Source organism: Bos taurus, chromosome 14 (genome assembly GCF_002263795.3).
Source record: "Bos taurus isolate L1 Dominette 01449 registration number 42190680 breed Hereford chromosome 14, ARS-UCD2.0, whole genome shotgun sequence".
Classification (NCBI taxonomy): Eukaryota; Metazoa; Chordata; class Mammalia; order Artiodactyla; family Bovidae; genus Bos; species Bos taurus.
The window spans coordinates 43,011,123-43,029,621 of NC_037341.1; the positions used below are offsets into that span (position 1 = coordinate 43,011,123).

An 18,499-nucleotide genomic window follows, 5' to 3' on the forward strand; every position below is an offset into this window, starting at 1 on the left:
GTTTTTCAAAGTTCAACCCCAAACGCTTTTTCTATATGTAGAAATATTCTTCTTCCTTGAAAAAAGACATCATAATTTTATCTTTTTAATTTTCCACTTCATACTGCTGTCATTTCTTTGCGCCTTCCCTCTCTCATCATTGAAGATGGAGATAATTGTTTTAAACCAGAGTTTTAAGTAATGTGGGAGGGGAGGAATAGTTTGCTTCAGGGTATGCATGTATGATGATTAGTTTATTTTCCCTCAATATTGAATGAACTCTGATTTGGGGTAATCCACCTATTTACATAGGAAGTAACTCTCACATTTCAGAGAGACGCAGTATCCCTCCTAGACGCATTGCGGATCTGGGACAGGGTCTGTGTGATGGAGACAATTGTTGCAATTTGTGTGGTCTAATAAGTGGTCGCAGAAGAGTAGACACGAAGTAACAGGAATCTGCAGGAAATCAAACCATAAGGAAACCAGGGCGACTTGAAGTCACATGGGTGAGGAAGAAAAGAACCTCACCCCAGGGTAAGGACCAGTAGCAGAAGGCTTAATTGCTACCATGTCATGGTGTGAACCCACTGTGTCGCTGCCTGAGCTAATGGGAACCTGATGCAGCCAGCTTCCTGAGCCCACCAGTCCCGACTTCAAACACCGCAGCCCCTCGTGCAGGATCGGGTGGACTGGAGTCCCGGGTTACTTCCTCTCCAACAAAGGAGCATCTCCCCCCGCCCCACATCCCCATCAGTTAATGTAGGCTGCATGGGATGCTGGCAGGGCTCTGGAACCAACCCCCCTGTTTTCCCCATTGAACACTCAATTCTAACTTCCTGACCCCTCACAATGAAAATCTTCCAGACATAGTAGCCCCTCAAGAGCCTCTTCCCTGGTGGCTTAGACGGTTAAAAAAAAAAATCTGCCTGTAATGCAGGAGACCTGGGTTCAGTCCCTGGGTTGGGAAGATCCCCTGGAGGAGGACATGGCAACCCACTCCAGTATTCTTGCCTGGCGAATCCCCATGGACAGAGGAGCCTGGCAGGGGCTACAGTCCATGGGGTCACAAAGAGTTGGACATGACTGAGTGACTAAGCACACACACACCAAGAGCCTCTGGCTCTCTTGCTTACAGAGCCAGGAGCAAGAGAAAGCCCACAGGTCATTTGCCAGCAAATCCCACTGGGCCAATGGGAGTGCAAATCAGGTGCTGAGGAAAGAGAGGTCTGGGGGGAGGGGAGCCAGAAACCTTACAAGTCAGATCCATTCTCCTGTTTCTACCTACATCTATCACTTCTGTTTTGCCACCAGCTCCTGACAGGAAAATTCCAAAGTGTCAGGCAAAGAATCCCTCCTGTTTATGTGACTGGAAAAGTGTTTACAGCCCCTAGTGTTTGGGGTCAGCCCCAAGCCCCAGGGCAAGCAAGCCTTAACCCAGGTCTCCTCTCTGAGGAAGGGGTGTGGGGGTGGGGCGTGGTTCTGGAATATCAAGCTTCCTGGGCTCTCTCTCTCTCTTTTTTTTTTTTTTTACTTCTATTCCCACCGACAGCCTTGGTGTTTTTCCTTTGCTGAGAGTTCCTAAGTTCCCTTTTTACAGCACTTAACATGCAAACTCCACACGAGGGTGAAAAGGTAGGTGTTTAAGACAGACAGCAACAGCTGGGATAAACTGCCTCTTAAAAAAACTGTCTTAATGAAATGCATCTCTTTATATTGGGGGCATTTGTAAGCAGAATGGGGATGAAACTTGAGAAGATTACGCGATAACCAGGCTATATCCTGTCGAGAGAGAGTGTTTCTCTAATAACACAAAGATGAGCTTCTCGATAGTCTGCCAGATAGCTGTCTTCCGGCCAGTGTCTCCCATCGTAAATCTTCCTTCTGACTTGGGTTTTCTGTAGATTTGTGAGGATAGAGCTCATTTTCGTGGAGAGACGGGACTAAGGAAAGATCTGGAACTCCTCCAGTTTAAAAAAAAAAAAAAAAGCCACCATTCTGCTTAATCAACTTTTGTTCCATCAGAATCAATATCCTGCAGAGGGTGGTTTTCATTGTTGTAAAGTCTGTTTGCAGGTGACGGAGCAAAGATATGGTTCCTGATAAAGACTCTCTGAAAAGGAAAAGAAAATACTCCTCAAAATAGCCCAAAAAAGGGGTGGAGGGGGGCTCCCAAACTCTCGTTTTACAAATAAGCTTCCTTTTGTGAGAAACTCTGCCTGGCTTTGCATTCTCAAGATTTGTCAGTAACTTGACAGTGAAACAACCCCTCTCTTCCCAGGGTTATCTATTATTTCTCAGTGAAAGGGCTCAGCCATTTACTAAGCATCTAAGAAGTCATGGGTCCTCTCTGAACCTTAGTTTCTTTATCTTTGATAGTAGATCCCTACCCTGGAGGTTGTAGTTGAGGTAGCGTGTTTGAAATTATCTAACCCATGGTGGACACTCAATAACAACTATCCCACTTTTCTTGGTTTATCCACAGAATGGCTCAGTTAAAATCTGGCAGGTTAAAATCTGAACTGGGTTCCTATTTGGGCTACATTATTTTTCATGGCCCTAGATAAGTCCCCTCAGCTGGGATCTACCCTGAACTTCAGTCTCCTCATTTGTTAAAACAGAATAATGATACCTCTTCTCATTTGAGAAAGGGCTTATGAGAGCCAAATGAACAAATAAAAATCTTGTAATAGATGTTTGTGTATTTGTAAATGGTAAAGCATGGGCTTCCCAGGTGGTTCCGTGGTAAAGAATCTGCCTGCCAATGTAGGAGACACAGCTTCTATCCCTCCATCGGGAACATCCCCTGGAAAAGGAAATGGCAGCCCACTCCAGTCTTCTTGCCTGGGAAATCCCATGGACAGAGGAGCCTGGCAGGCTGCAGTCCATGGGGGTCACAAAAGAGTCAGACATGACTTAACAACTAAACCACAACAACAGCAAAATGGTAAAGCACAAAAATCAGGTTAGTGATAATCATTTATAGTTTTCATAATTGGATGAAAGGCATCTAATACTGTTGAAACCACACATATGCATAAGAAATAAAAGAAAAATGTTTTTTTCATAAAAAGCAATTATTGTTATCTTGTTCTAGTTTTGACTGTCGTTTGTTTTTTAATTTTGGCTTTTTTTGATAAAAGTTTTTCTAGAGAAACTGTACCAACTGAGATGTTCTAAACATGTACTTTTGTGCTACAAGGAAGAAACCTGGAAAACTAAGGTCTCTTGAAGTTCAAAATATATGGATACTCACATAATTTCTTTTTTTTTCCATTGTAATGACTTTTTTTCCCCCTCAGATTGTAGTACTTTTAAAATTTTATTCATTTATTTTAATTGGAGGGTAACTACTTTACAATACTGTGATGGTTTTAGCCACACATCAAGATGAATGGGCCAGAGGCATACATGGGTGCCAATTTCTAAAACTCCATTTGAGGAGAAGATGGTGTGTTGACGGCACTCCTCTTTCTCTGTTTGGACTTCCTCAGCTTCCTGTGGGGGACGGTGGCACTTGGGACCTAGCGTAGGTGGAGCAGCTGCAGAGCCTCCTCGCCTCCTGATGTCACAGCTTATCAGTGTTGACGGACAAAGCACATAAGGCCTTGCCTTCCTTGCTGACCAAACCACAAGCACACGTCTCTATTTCTACCGTGCTCTTTATTTTCTTGCAAAGGAAAGAGCCACTTCATTGAAAACACTGAAATATATTGGAAGCAATTGATGCATTAATGTCGCTAAGCAAGGCCCACTCTTGGACCATGGTATAACCTAATTGTATCACTTACCCAATCTTTTGCAGCTTTAAAGTTTAACGTAGTCAACTGTTGATCATCATCAAAAGAAGTATCATAGATTCTATGAAAATCATAGGCACACAGGACCCTCCTTTTGATTTATGTTAACTGGGAGAGGAGTGGGAAGCTTGGATAATCTGCGAATTGATGAAATTTGTTGTTGATGTTGTTGTTTAGTCACTAAGTCATGTCCAACTCTTTGTGATGCCGTGGACTATAGCCCACAAGTCTCCTCTGTCCATGGAATTCTCCAGGCAAGAATACTGGAGTGGGTTGCCGTTTCCTTCTCCAGGGGATCTTCTCGATCTAGGGATTGAATCCATGTCTCCAGCATTGCAGGTGGATTCTTTGTCACTGAGCCACCTGGGAAGCCCCAAATTGAAGAATGCGCATATTAAATAAAGAGAAATAACTATGACATAAGTGGAATACACACATGCAATTGATTAATACTTTTGGAAGAAACTAATCTCTGTAAGCTTTGTCTTGGGGCTGACTGTGTTGCAGAATTCCAACTGTATATATGATATGTGTCAACGTTTTAGTCGAGTGCTTTGCTTTTGTTTAATTAAGAAAAGAAATATTACACCGAAGAAGTCTGAATTCACTTCTTCATCATAAGATTAATAGGCAAAAATCAATGAATTAATTGTTTATCCCATAAACCTTTAATAAGTACTTACTGTGTAACAGGTGCTGTGCTTGGTACTGAACATGCATCGATGAATAAAACAGACATGGTCCCTACCCCCAGCATTGATATTTTGATATTAAAATAGCATGAGCAACTTTGATGTAAGAAAGGAAAAACTGGTATCCACATTCATGGTAACTTCTACTTTAACCTGGACCAGTGGGTAGGAAAGAGTCTCTCCCTGGCCACTTGTCAAGGCAAACCTGAGGCTGTCAGAGCAGCAGCCTGGCATAGCCATCAAGACTACAGGCTCTGGAGTCAAACTGTCTGGGGTGAATCCTGGCTTCTCTCTAGCTGTGTGCTCTTGGGACAGATACTTGATCTCCTTGTGAATCTGTAAAATAGGGGACATGTCCCTACCTCATGGGGCTGTTGTAATAATGAACTAAGTCAATAAAGAAAGCTGTTAGAACAATGCATAGAAAAGAGCAGGTGCTTAGTAAATATTAGCAAATTTAACCCATATCTGACATCATCTCCCATCATGGCTCCATACACAGCTCAGGGTCCTGGTAGGATGACATCTACCTCAACATCTGCCACAATTTCCCTTGCCTGCCCTCTCCCCAATCCCTCCATGCTTTTACACATGGCATACCATCAGCCTGGAGAGCCTTACCATCTCTTTTGTTCCTAAAAAACTTTTCTTGTGTTCATCAAATCTCAGTTTAAGATCATGTCCTCTGGAAAAATCCTCCTTGTCCCTGACTGCCAATGATTGGGTCCTCCTCTGCCCTGTTCAACCAACAGCTGTGCATAACTCTAACCTATACCGCCCCCTGGACTTGGAGTCCTTATTTGTATGTTCCATCACACCAGATGAGGTGTGTTAAAAAAACAAAAGATTTAGTGAATGAATAGAAGAAAGAGGAGGAAGGAAGAAAGGAAAGAAAGATGGCTCAATCCTTGGAACAACCTCACAGGGATATGTACTTGTATCCTGTGCAGCAGGCAATAAGATAAACTTTTTTAAGGTGAAAGTCGCTCAGTCACATCTGACTGTGATCCCATGGACTATACATGGGTGGGTAGCTGATCCCTTCTCCAGGGGATCTTCCCAACCCAGGGATTGAACCCAGGTCTCTGGCACTGCAGGTGAATTCTTTACCAGCCGAACCACTAGGGGAGCAAGATTTATTTATTTTATTTATTTACTTTTGGCTGTGCTGTGTCTTTTGGTGCTGCACAAGGGCTTTCTCTAGTTGTGGCAAGCGGGAATCACTTTTTGTTGTGGTGCCTGGCTTCTCGTCGCAGCGGCTTCTCGTTGCAGAGCACAAGCTCGAGGCACACAGGCTTCAGTAGTCACCTTGGGTGGGCTCTGTAGTTGCAGTTCACGGGTTCTAAAGCGAGGCCTCAGTAGTTGTGGCACTGGGTTCAGTTGCTCCACGGCATGTGGGATCTTGCTGGACCAGGGATCGAACTGGCATCCCTTGCATTGCAAGGCAAATTCTTCACCACCGGACCACTAGGGAAGCCCGAGATAAGCTTCCCGAAGAGCCCTGAATCTGATCATTATTGCTATTACTGAGTCCAAGCTCCTCCTGCTCGCCACATGACAGGCCAATAAAACAAGAGAAGAGCTGTTGGGGCAAGGAGGGATACTGACTTTATTCAGAAAGCTAGCAGACCAAGAAGATGCTGGACTAGAGTCCCAAAGAACCATCTTACCTGAGTTAGAATTCAGACATCTTTTATACTAAAAGGGGAGGCAGTAAAATCAAACATTTCCTGGTTCTGGTCAGACTCTGGAAGGGATACTTAATTTCTTCCTTCTTGGTGTTATTCACAGGTGAGCCTAGTCAGGATGTTTCCTGTGAACTAAACAAAGCTTGACGCTTGTTACCTGGGAAGCAGTGTAGCCAGAGATGCACCATCACCTATAATTTAAGCTTATAGGCAACATTTCTTTAGTGATTAATCTGTAATAGAATACAAAGTTTCTTCCCTGTTGCATTGCCTGCCTTCTCCAGACTCTACCATGCTCTGCTATTGGCCTGAAGAGATACACAATGAGCTAAAAACCAGAAGCAGCTAACTTTTTTCTTCCTTAATATATATATTTTGTTGAAGTATAGTTGACTTACAATGTTTCAGGTGCACAGCAAGGTGATTCAGTTATACATATACACGTATTATTTTTGAAATTATTTTCCATTACAGATTATTACATTATTATTACATCATTACATTGCAGGTTATTACAAAATATAATTCCCTGTGCTATTCAGTTATTACAAGATATAGTTTCCTGTGTTATACAGTTATAACAAGATTTAGTTCCCTGTGCTATACAGTAAACTCTTGTTGCTTGTTGCATATCTATTTTTAAAATCAGAAATCTAGCATTCTATTCATTCTAAGTCAAACAGGTGGAATCAAAATGTCATAAACTTTTTAGTTAAAGATTCATAAGACTTCTAAAATATATATATATTATACATATTATTTATATGTATGTATACAAAAGCTTTTCTACTATGCTTGATAAAGGCTTGAGAAAGAATATCAAAAAAAGAAAAAAGAAGAGATGGAGAAATTAGAAAACATAAACTAAATGAAGAAACATAACTAAATGGAAGAAAAGTTATGACCAACCTAGACAGCATATTAAAAAGCAGAGACATTACTTTGCCAACAAAGGTCCATCTAGCCAAACCTATGGTTTTTCCAGTGGTCATGTGTGGATGTGAGAGTTGGACTATAAAGAAAGCTGAGCACCGAAGAATTGATGCTTTTGAACTGTGGTGTTGGAGAAGACTCTTGAGAGTCCCTTGGACTGCAAGGAGATCCAACCAGTCCATCCTGAAGGAAATCAGTCCTGAATATTCATTGGAAGGACTGATGCTGAAGCTGAAGCTCCAATACTTTGGCCACCTGATGCAAAGAACTAACTCATTTGAAAAGACCCTGATGCTGGGAAAGATTGAAGACAGGAGGAGAAGGGGATGACAGAGGATGAGATGGTTGGATGGCATGACTGACTCAGTGGACATGTGTTTGGGTAAACTCCGGGAGTTGGTGATAGACAGGGAGGCCTGGCATGCTGCAGTTCATGGGGTCGCAAAGAGTTGGACACAACTGAGTGACTGAACTGAACTGAACTGAAACTAAATGCAATGGGAGCACTGAATATGAAATAGAAAAAGTGAAACAAATTAGATTAAAGTAAAAGATCATCCTATAATCCAGTTGTTTTTAAACATGACTACTCATTAGAAATATATCTGGAACTCTGGAGAGAAAAAGCAATACCTGGGCATTTGTACTTTTCAAAAAGTTTCAAGATAATTTTTATGTGCATCTGGATTTTAAAAAGTGATTACAGGTTTTTCTATTAAATCATAGTTTTGGTGATACACAGTTCTATTATTTTTCTGTTGACCCATCATGACACAGTGGTATTAAGTGAATAATAGTTACATAATCACAATAGTAAAAGATGTGTATCAGTTTTCACAATCAAATAGCCAGACCAAAAAAAAAAAAAAAAGATAATTGCAATTGCAAGCCATAATGGGCACATGATTAACCTAAAAATACAAAATAATTACATAAAATTTAGGGGGTCCAGCAGAGTGATGTAATAAGTGGAAGTGCATTCATGCACATGTTTTCATCCACCCAGTCAGTCTATGTCTTTTGGATGATGCATTAAATCTATTTACATTTATGGTAATTATTGATATGTATGATCCTGTTACCATTTTCTTAACTGTTTGGGGCTTGTTTTCTGCAGGCCTTTTCCTTCTCTTGCATTTCCTGCCTAGAGAAGTTCCTTTAGCATTTGTTGTAAAGCTGGTTTGGTGGTGCTCAATTCTTTTAACTTTTGCTTCTCTGGAAAGCTTTTGCTTTCTCCATCAAATCCCAATGAGAGTCATGCTGGGTAAAGTATTCTTGGTTGTAGGTTCTTTCCTTTCATCACTTTAAATATAATCATGCCATCCCCTTCTGGCTTGGAGAGTTTCTGTTGAGAAATCAGCTGATAGCCTGATGGGAGTTCCCTCGTAGGTTATTTGTCATTTTTCTCTCGTTGCTTTTAATATTTTATCTTTGTCTTTAATTTTTGTCAGTTTGATTACTATGTGTCTCGGTGTGTTCCTCCTTGGGTTTATCTTGCCTGGGACTTTCCGTGTAAAGGCAGCTAACTTTTCATACCACTTTACCTTCCACGAACTCTGACCACACCAGAGACCTGCAAACAGTCTTAAGATAGCATCTACATCAATGCTCTAAGTGCTTGAATCCCTGCATTTCGCAAGAGGGATGGTTATCCACAACTTTAAGCGTATATTCAAGTCTGGAAAGGGCATAGTTCCCCTTGGTAGCACTTGCTTCCGGATACTTTTCAACAGAAATGACCTTTCTTAAGCTGCAATTCAAGCCCATGATTGCTGGCCTCAAAGTGGTTCATTTTTTCAAGCTCTGGTTCACCAACGGCATTATATTTTTATTAACTATTTGCACTCCCAAGCAAAAAATTAAAAGTTAATTCCCCAGTACCAAAGATCCCTGACACATCAGTATTTATCAAACACACACATACATGCTGAGAGAGGGGAGAAGGTAGAGATTATGCTTGAAATCATACAGATTCCAGTGCTGTAATGAAAACAAATCACAAGACTTGTTCGTTGAGATCTCTGAAAAGGGTATTATTTTTTATCAGGGTAGAAGTTTCAACGAGCAAGAGCTTTTCGTTTCCTCAATCTGAATAGAAACAAACAATAGAAAAGCAAAGTATAGTTTTTCAAGTTGCAAAATTGAGCTCTCCACAGCTTATTTTCTCTCTCACTATTCTTAGTTTTCTGCAAACAAGTTCACTTTTGGTGTATAACGAGCTATGCCTATATCTTTGCGCCAGTGCCCATGTCCTACTTCTATTTTTTAAATTTTTATTTATTTATTTATGGCTGTGCTTGGGCTTCCTCTAGTTTGCTGCGAGCAGGGGTTACTCTCTAGTTGTGGTCCACGGGCTTCTCATTGCAGTGGCTTCTCGTTGCTGAGCAAGGGCTCTAGGGCATATGGGCTCGTTAGTTGTGGTGCATAGGCTTGTGGAATCTTCCTGGACCAGTGATCGAACCCACGTCCTCTGCATTGGCAGGCAGATTCTTAACCACTGGACCCCCAGGGAAGCCCTCCTGCTTCCATTTTAAGGAATAAGACTTCTTAATCACTGTTCTCAAAATAGTTCATCCACATATTAAATACTTGCTTATTTATTCAGTAATTACTTATTGAGCTATGGCAGATACTCTACTAGGCATAGGATGTGCCATCCACCCTCTGCCCTGGGAAAGTTTTGACCAGTTTGTGGTGTTTTTTTTTTTAGTGAGACAATTTGCCTGTGTAGAACTGACTTTGATAAATGTATTTTGAAAATATTCCACATAAAATAAATTTTTTGTCAAATTTCATTTTTTACAAAATGAGAGACTTGTGTCTCCTGGCATAGTACCAGGGAGATGGCAGACACTGGGTTAGTAGCCATTTCTTTTTTTCTTGATGTTTGAAAATCAAGTCATCTATAAGATGAATTTGGAGTCTTGACATTTTGAGCAAAGCAACAGATTCCACTGGACTGAGGAGCTACCCAGTGGAAACTATAAGGGAATGAATGGCCTTTGGAGATGGCCTCATCTAGCTTTCAGCCTTGGTCTCTCTGCCACTCAGTTGAGAAGTAACAGCAAAGAAGTTTTTTAAGCTTCCTAAGCCTTATCTGATAAATGGGAAAACAAGCACCTCTCCACGGAGTTGTCATAAGGTTACTTGAAATACAATATGTAAAATTTCATTCATAGGAATCTGGCATCAAGAATAGCTATTATTTGATGTAAATTATCACCATCCCCAATTTGTCTGCTTCTGGAAATCAGTTTATTTATACAAATTGGATTTTCCTGTTTTAAAATGTATTTATTTTTGGTTGCATTGGGTTTTCGTTGCTACATGTGGGCTTTCTCTCCTCGCACTGAGTGGGGCTACTCTCCATTGCAGTGCAAAGGCTTCTCACTGTGCCGGTTACTATTGTTGCATGCACGGGCTTCAGTAGTTGCGTTACACGGGCTTATTTGCTCCGCAGCATGTGGGATCTTCCCAGACTAGAGATTGAACCCATGTCCCCTGCATTGGTAGGCAGATTCTTATCCACTGCACCACTAGGAAAGTCCCTAAAACTTGGATTTTCTTAAGGCAAAACATGTCTACAATTTTCAGCTAAACATCAAATTTGGAACTCCAAACACAGGACTGTGGTAATTCTGGTATCTTTGTCATTTTTCAAGACATTTTATGACAACCACCTCTTCCCCCAGGAACCCTTCCCTGCCTTGGCAGAAAGAGGTTTGTACCACCGCAGGCCAGGGCACATTCTTTCCATGGGATGGATCCAATCTCACTCTGTATTTATCTAACTTCCTTTTCTAAGAGGTTTAGCAAGTTTGGACTAGACTGTAAGCTCTTTAAGGTTCTCATTTATGTTTTCTCTCTTCAATAATATAATCCTGCCAGAACACTGCCACAATTTCTGGGATCAGGGCGTCAAATGCCTGGATCCATCCCAGGGATAGGCATACCCCACGCTCAGTGTACTCACGTCAGCAGTGACTCTGTGGACACCCTGCTTTTGTGCGCCCTCAGTTACTGTTTTCCTTGAGTTACATGAAGCAAACAGCCAGCCTCCACTGTGGCATGATATATTTCACTTTGTAGAACCTATGACTGAGGGAGGCCAATGTCCTCCTCCAACCAACTGACATTGCCTTTGGAAAATCTTCAATATAAAACAGTAGTTCTAGACTTCCCTGGTGTTGCAGTGGATAAGAATCTGTCTGCCAACTCAGGGGACATGAGTTTGACCCTTGATCCAGGAAGACTGCCCATGCTGCAGAGGCGCCAAGACCATGCACCACAACTAATGAACCTGTGTGCCACAACTGCTGAAGCCCATGTGCCTAGAGCCTGTGCTCTGCAACAAGTGAAGCCATTGCAATGAGCAGCCCAGGCACCGCACCTAGAGACTAGTCCCTGCTGTCTGCTACTAGAGAAAGACCACATGCAGCAATGAAGGCCCAGCATAACCAAAAATAAATAAATAAAATGTAAAAAATAAAACCAGTAGTTCTTAAATCAGAGAGAGTCTTGGGCTCCTGAAAATCTGTTGAAGATGTAAGAACTCTCTTCCCGGGGACAGAGGAAGTCATATAGCATTTTTACATACACATTTTTAATCGTGGATGACTCACGGACTCCCAGCAAACTTTCCCTATGCCCTTTTGGGGAATCCACCTAAGCTAGGAGAATTCAAAACAACACCTGAGTTCTTGCTAGGGTTTGAATCGTCTCATTTTGTGAATCTCAAGAAATCCAGGAAAGCAGCAACTGCCTAAGAATTCAAATGTTGAGTCAGATCCTGAACAGCAGACTGTCTCTGCCCTGGGTGTCTCTTTACTGAGGGGGTGACAAGCCATCCACTGGGAGCAGCCTGGTTGGTTTCCTCAGTCCCACACATCCCTCACACATCCCTCAGTCCCACATTTAAACTCCAGAAAATTCTCCATCTAAGAAAAAGAGCATTATGTGGGGGGGCACCCTGCGGGTCGCAAAGAGTCAGACACGACTGAGCGACTAAGCACAGCACCCAGCATGGTAACAAACATGGCATCTTCAGTGAGCAATGGTTCGAGGTCATTTTCTCACCAGCAGCAGTGAGCTTGAAATTGACATGCAAACCAAAAAGTTTAGGGAGCTCTGGACAGCCTCCTGTTGTTTTCTGCTTGGTTCAGGGGAAGTTCCTGGACGAATTTTTTGCCTCCAGCCTCTTGTTGAGTGACAGGAAAAGAAAAAAGGATCATTTGAAGGCTCTCTGATTCAAACGTCCTGGACCGAATGCCAGGCGCTCCCTGCCCTGGAGAAAGCCACTCTGGTGCTAGTTTAGAACAAGCGTGTTTCCAATGTCTGCTAGAGCGGCTTTTCCCAATCATCCAGAGGGGGCGGGTTTCAAAGCCGCTGACTTCTTGCCCTTTTTAATCGAACTGCAAGTGTCCCCGTTTTAATTTGAAAACTTCCCCTCCATCTTCCACTTCTTCAACGCCTCCCCTAAAAAAGCTGGTATTCTGGGTCACTGAAATGGTGTTAGGCTATTAAGCAGAGACAGGAGATCAGAGGACCAGTGGGTAACAGCGAACACAGCTATGGTATTCATGAAAGCTCAGGTTGCATGTTAGTGAAATGCTATAAAACATCAAAACCCTAAAGATACAGGGTTAAAGGCACCGAAATCCCTTCTGCAGTTTGCCTCGTGCAGCTGTGGACCTAAGAGTACCACGCCATTCCCATACTTCCATCATCACGCCGTCGTCCTTCAAAGACACACACAGACTCACTCCTACACCACGCTGTGTTCTCAGCGCTGACTGCCCCATCTCTCCCTGATACCCCGGAGCCTCTCAGCCTAAAGCCCCCCGCCTTCCTGCGCTGGGGAGAGGGAGACAGTAATTAAGGTCCCTGAGGGCTGCTGCGGGCTGTACTTGGGATCGCAGCACAGCTGCCTGCCTCCGTCTCCCCAGCCGCCCTCCCACATCTTCCGAGGAGACCGGCTGTGTGTGTGAAGGAGGTGCTGTTTCCCACAGCTCTGATCTAATTCAGCTGAAACTCAATCTCCGTGTGACCAACCTCAGCCAGCGCGCTCCCACCCGCCCAGGCTCCCCTCTCCCGGCTGTGTGTGCGCTGCCCATTGACGCTGTCAGTCCGGACGCCTCCCCTCCACCGCCCCAGGGTGTAGACTTACATGGTGTCAGTGGGCCAGCCTCAGGAGCTTGGCGGTTGCCCGGACGCTCACCCCTCATCCTCGGGGCTCCGAGGGGTGTGACACCCTATACCCGCCACTCAGCGGGTTGAATGGGGCTCGTGAGTTATCTCTGGAGAAAAGGCAGTTGAGTCCGATGAGGCTGAGAACCTGAAACAGATGTAAAAGACATCAGGCTGAGTTTTCCGTGGATCTTCATTGCCCAGAAAGATTTATGGCCCCTTTTAACCCTCTTTTAACATCGGTTGAACTGGGCTTGTTTTATAGCAAGGAAAGAAACCTCGCAGTCACACAGAAAATCGCCAGAGCTCAGAGCCTGCCCCAGCGTCTGCAGATCCTTGCTTTTCTTTTTTCTTTGTCCTCTCTCCTATAAGCTCATCTCTTTGCCTCTGAATCTGGTGGGGACATCTCATCACCACCTCTTTATAACTCTCTATCCCCAGACAGCCCAAAACTACCAGTTGCTTTGACCCTGACTGCATGCTTGCTAAGTTGTTCAGTCCTGTGGGACTCTTTGCCACCCCATGCACCTCCAGGCTCTCCGGCCATGGAGATTCTACAGGCAAGAATACTGGAGTGTGTTGCCATGCCCTCCTCCAGGGGTTAGACCCTAAGTGGTGTTCAGTTTGGGGGTGTGCATCTTTATCCTGAACAGGGAAGTGATAAATAGCTCTTAGAAATGTGAAGATTGCAAGGAGCCAGCACAATCCTGGCTTTTTTTGGGGGGTGGCTAATTGTCACGTAATCATGTTACACTAGATCAGGCACACTTTCTTTTGATGGAGAAAGCTTTGAACTTTGCTCTGTACTTCCTGCAAGAAGAAGATTTGTACTTCAGGGCAGGGAGGCACAGGAAGGCAGAGGCTTGCGGGTGCCTTTTACAAGTCCTGTGAAGAGAAAGGGACGGAGTTTACAAAGGCGTCATCATTAGGAACGATGTGTCACGGCAGGCTGGCACCTCCTAAACCTGACCCCCGCCCCCTCCTCCAGGGCGGCCTCAGGAACTTGGAGATTCAGCACTGAGCACCCAAGGCATTTTTCAATGCAAAGAAGCACAGGGATCTTTCCATCTTTCGTTAATTTTATTTCACACAGTGATGGGGAGGGTTGTTCTTTTTTTTTTTTTTAACTGTTATTACTTTTTTGTTTTTATACTTTATTTGGCTGCTACCTGCAGGATCTTTGAATTTTATTGCAGCACATGAATTCTAGTTTCTTGACCAGGGATCGAACCCTGGCTCCCTGCACTGGGAGCCCACAGTCCTAGCCACTGGACCACCAGGGAAACCCTGTTACTACTTTTTTACAGAGTGATACATTTTGCATGAAAAAATTTATTTTGGCTAACAACCAACTCGCTTGCTTATCTCTTGATATAGAGCTGGTATTTTCCTCACCTCCTCTAGACTCCCAGAGTCTGGGGCTTGCCATCCTGAAGAATCAAACCTTAACATCCAACATGGGGCAAAGAAACCCTCCATTAGAATTCAGTCTCTCTCTCCACAGTAGGTAGTTCTGACTAGTGTAAGCGATACCTTGGGCACCTAAAAACACTCTACACTCATTCTGCTCCCAGTCAGGATTCGTCATGGAGAGAAGGGTCATGGAATGAAGAAACACCGTTTTGAGGGGGTGGGGGTGGGTGGAGATTCTACCCTGCCCAGGGAAAGAGGAAGATTCCTGCAGCCAAGCTCAGAAATAATAGTCTCCCTGAGTCCTGAGAAAAGTGCCCCGAATGTTAACACATCAATCTCAAGGAAACAAGCCTGGTTTTTACCGATTTAATTTCATATAATTATTTCAGAGTTTGAGTCTTTACAAGAAAGAGGGAGTGGAGGGAAAAGGTCAGAAAATTGAAGGGGACGAACAAAAGAGGAATGAGATTTTTTGTTGTTGTTTTGAAGATTCCTGTTGCTCCTCGGTGCCCAGGGCTCCGTCTTGGCTTTCATCTTTTAGAAGCAAATGCACAGCACCCTCAACAGCACGTGGAGGTACTCTGAAGGTGCTGATTTCAGCTAGGAGCACTATTTCCTGAACACTATTTCTAAGGAACACTTTAATAAGCTTTCTCTGTGTCTTGGGTCTTATAACACCAAGTGTGCTGTGAAATAAGGCTAGAAAATCTGAGCACTAGTACTAACCCCAGGCTAGTAGGTCCCAGCACAGTTTGCCCAAGTCATTAAGCTGCAGGGGACTCAATCACATTTCTAAAATGGGGCTATAATACCTCCCCTGCCTGCCTCAGAGGGTTATATGTAGAAAACACTTTGAATGGTTAAAAATGCTACTATGTAACTATTTACAATAGCCAAGACACGGAAACAACGTAGATGTTGACAGATGAATGTATTAAGAAGATGAGGTACATATGTAATACAATGGAATACTACTACTACTACTACTAAGTCACTTCAGTCGTGTCCGACTCTGTGCGACCCCATAGACGGCAGCCCACCAGGCTCCCCCGTCCCTGGGATTCTCCAGGCAAGAACACTGGAGTGGGTTGCCATTTCCTTCTCCAATGCATGAAAGTGAAAAGTGAAGGGAAGTCGCTCAGTCGTGTCCGACCCTCAGTGACCCCATAGACTGCAGCCTTCCAGGCTCCTCCGTCCATGGGATTTTCCAGGCAAGAGTACTGGAGTGGGGTGCCATTGCCTTCTCTCAGCCATAAAAAAGAACAAAATATGCCATTTGCAGCAACATGGAGGCAACTAGCAACGATCCTACTAAGTGAAGTGAGTCAGAAAGAGAAAGATAAATCCCATATGATATCACTTACATGTCGAATCTAAAATATGACACAAATGAACTTATCCGTGAAACAGAAACAGGCTCACGGACATAGAGAACAGGCTTGTGGTTGCAAGGGGGAGGGGGGTGGGCGGGTGGACTGGGAGTTTGAGGTTAATAGATGCAAACTTTTACATATAAAATGGATAATCAAGGTCCTACTCCATAGCACAGGGAACTGTATTCAGTTTCCTATGATGACAAACCATAATGGAAAAGAATGTGAAAAAGAATGTGCGTGTGTGTATATATATAACTGAATCACTTGGCTGTGTGGAAGAAATTAATACAATATTGTAAATCAACTATCGGAGAAGGCAATGGCACCCCACTCCAGTACTTTTGCCTGGAAAATCCCATGGATGGAGGAGACTGGTAGGCTGCAGTCCATTGGGTCGCTAGAGTCGGACACGACTGAGTGACTTCCTTCCACTTTTCACTTTCATGCATTGGAGAAGGAAATGGCAACCCACTCCAGTGTTCTTGCCTGGAGAATCCCAGGGACGGGGGAGCCTGGTGGGCTGCCGTCTATGGGGTCGCACAGAGTTGGACACGACTGAAGCGACTTAGCAGCAGCAGCAGCAACTATTTGTATTTATGTGAGAGTCAGACACATAGAAATTGGTAGGTCAACAAAAAACAAAGACATCATCTGGTTGATTTAAAATGCAAATCACAAAGGCCCATCCTTTAGGAATTTTGGTAGAGTAAGTGTAGAATGGGCCCTGGAATCTGTATTTTAAGCAAGCACCTTGGGAGTGGCACAGGCAGATAGTTCAAGAAAAAGGCAACTTGGAGAAGCACTTTGTTTTGCAAAATGAGGACATTTCTCATCTTCCCACTCTCTGCCTCTGCTTCTACTGGGGCTGGGTGTGAGAATGAAGCCCATTGCTTTCATATCCCTTCATTAATATTTCAGAATCTGCAGCATGAAGGACTGGAGAGAAACAAAGCAGAATGGAGGATTATGTCGATGGGTTTGGTTTCCCGTTAATGATGAGAAACATGCCTGTCTGCTCTGAGCAGATGATCAATTGATCCAGAAAATGTTGCACAAGTGTTCTCTGCTAAGCTACAGGGTCAAAGTCAACAATATAAAAGAAAATATACCTCTGTTTAGTTGAAAAGGACTTACGTTCAAGACATTGCTCAATAGTGCTGGTATGGGTTTCAGTCTGTCAAACAGCCCTGTTCATTTTCTCAGCTTTCCATAGAATTCTGCCAAAGAGGACAATGAGGGAGGGAGAGAGATTTAGCTCTTGTGGTTGCAGTTTGTTTTTGCACCTGTGGATTTTTTTTTTTAATGACAATCGTTTAAAAATATCATGATAATATTTTTAAAGATAGTGGGTAAAATAGTTTGTATGTGAAGTTGGGACAATGGAGTGAAGAATTTCTCATGAAAAGAATCCCTTTTTAATGACAGTTGCCTACTCTAGAATAAAGTGATAACAAAGAATGAAACTGAGGAAGAAGTTTCTAGAAAGATAGATTTCCCCTGGAAATCTAGGAGTAACTTTTCAACAAAGTCCAAAAAGATTTGTCTTGCAACTTTGTATTACTAGAATGAGCAAAAACATGAACAAAACTGGCCTCTGAGAAATCAAAATAGAGGACTCACAATCTACTCAGTTTACTCATAGAAAAACTCTCAAGTCCTTGTTCACAATTCTTTGCACACAGTTCTAACACACAGGCAAACGCAAACATGCTCGAGTTTGTATACGTGTATGTGTGTGAGTGCACTGGTATTCTATGCCCAAGGTGAACATTGAAAGTTAGAATTAAAGAATGTCTCAAAATGGGTTATATTGATACAGAGAAGCAGTAGCTAATGACCTGATAAAAAAGTATAGAGATAGTCAATTTAAAAGTTTACAAAATTTCAAAAATAATAGCTTACAAAAAATAGCCTTCAATGAAAAAGAATCTAAAAAGGAATATATATATATTCCTTTTTAGATTCTTTGAATCATTTTGCTGTACACCTGAAAAACAACATTATAAATCAACTATACTTCAATTTTTTAAAAAGTTTATCAAATAACTTCAGAACCACAATAATCTAGGACTGTTTTACCCCAAAAGATCTTCAGGGCCCCATTGCATGGCAGCAGAGTACAAAACCTTTGTTTACTGTAATGATCCCAGTACATCAAGAAAAAGTTAAACATTTTATGTCCTAGAAAATTTCCATTCAAATGGTTAAGATTAAAGATGTTTCCATACTGAAAGAGGCAAATCCTTATCTTTCCAGAACTCTCACTTGTTCAAAAATAATTTTTTTCCCAAAGTTTCTGGGTCAGCAAGGTTTGTCTAAGGGGAGAGATTGGGGATGGGAGGCGGAGGAGGAACAGCTGTTTTGAGTTAAACAAGAAGCATGTTAATGACAGCACAGGAGTCTGAGAGATACTTGGGTTTAGCCTGCTGGTC

The 18,499-nt window shown here is 42.9% G+C and overlaps 1 long non-coding RNA gene across 1 annotated transcript; it reads right to left on the reverse strand.

The window, feature by feature from the left end:
• Positions 1–1,676: 1,676 nt before the first annotated feature.
• Positions 1,677–17,372, reverse strand: LOC132342206 (uncharacterized). Its single transcript, XR_009490504.1, has 3 exons — positions 17,202–17,372; positions 13,259–13,426; positions 1,677–2,092 (listed from the first exon to the last, which is right to left on the reverse strand). It is a non-coding gene; the product is annotated as an uncharacterized lncRNA (long non-coding RNA).
• Positions 17,373–18,499: the final 1,127 nt, after the last annotated feature.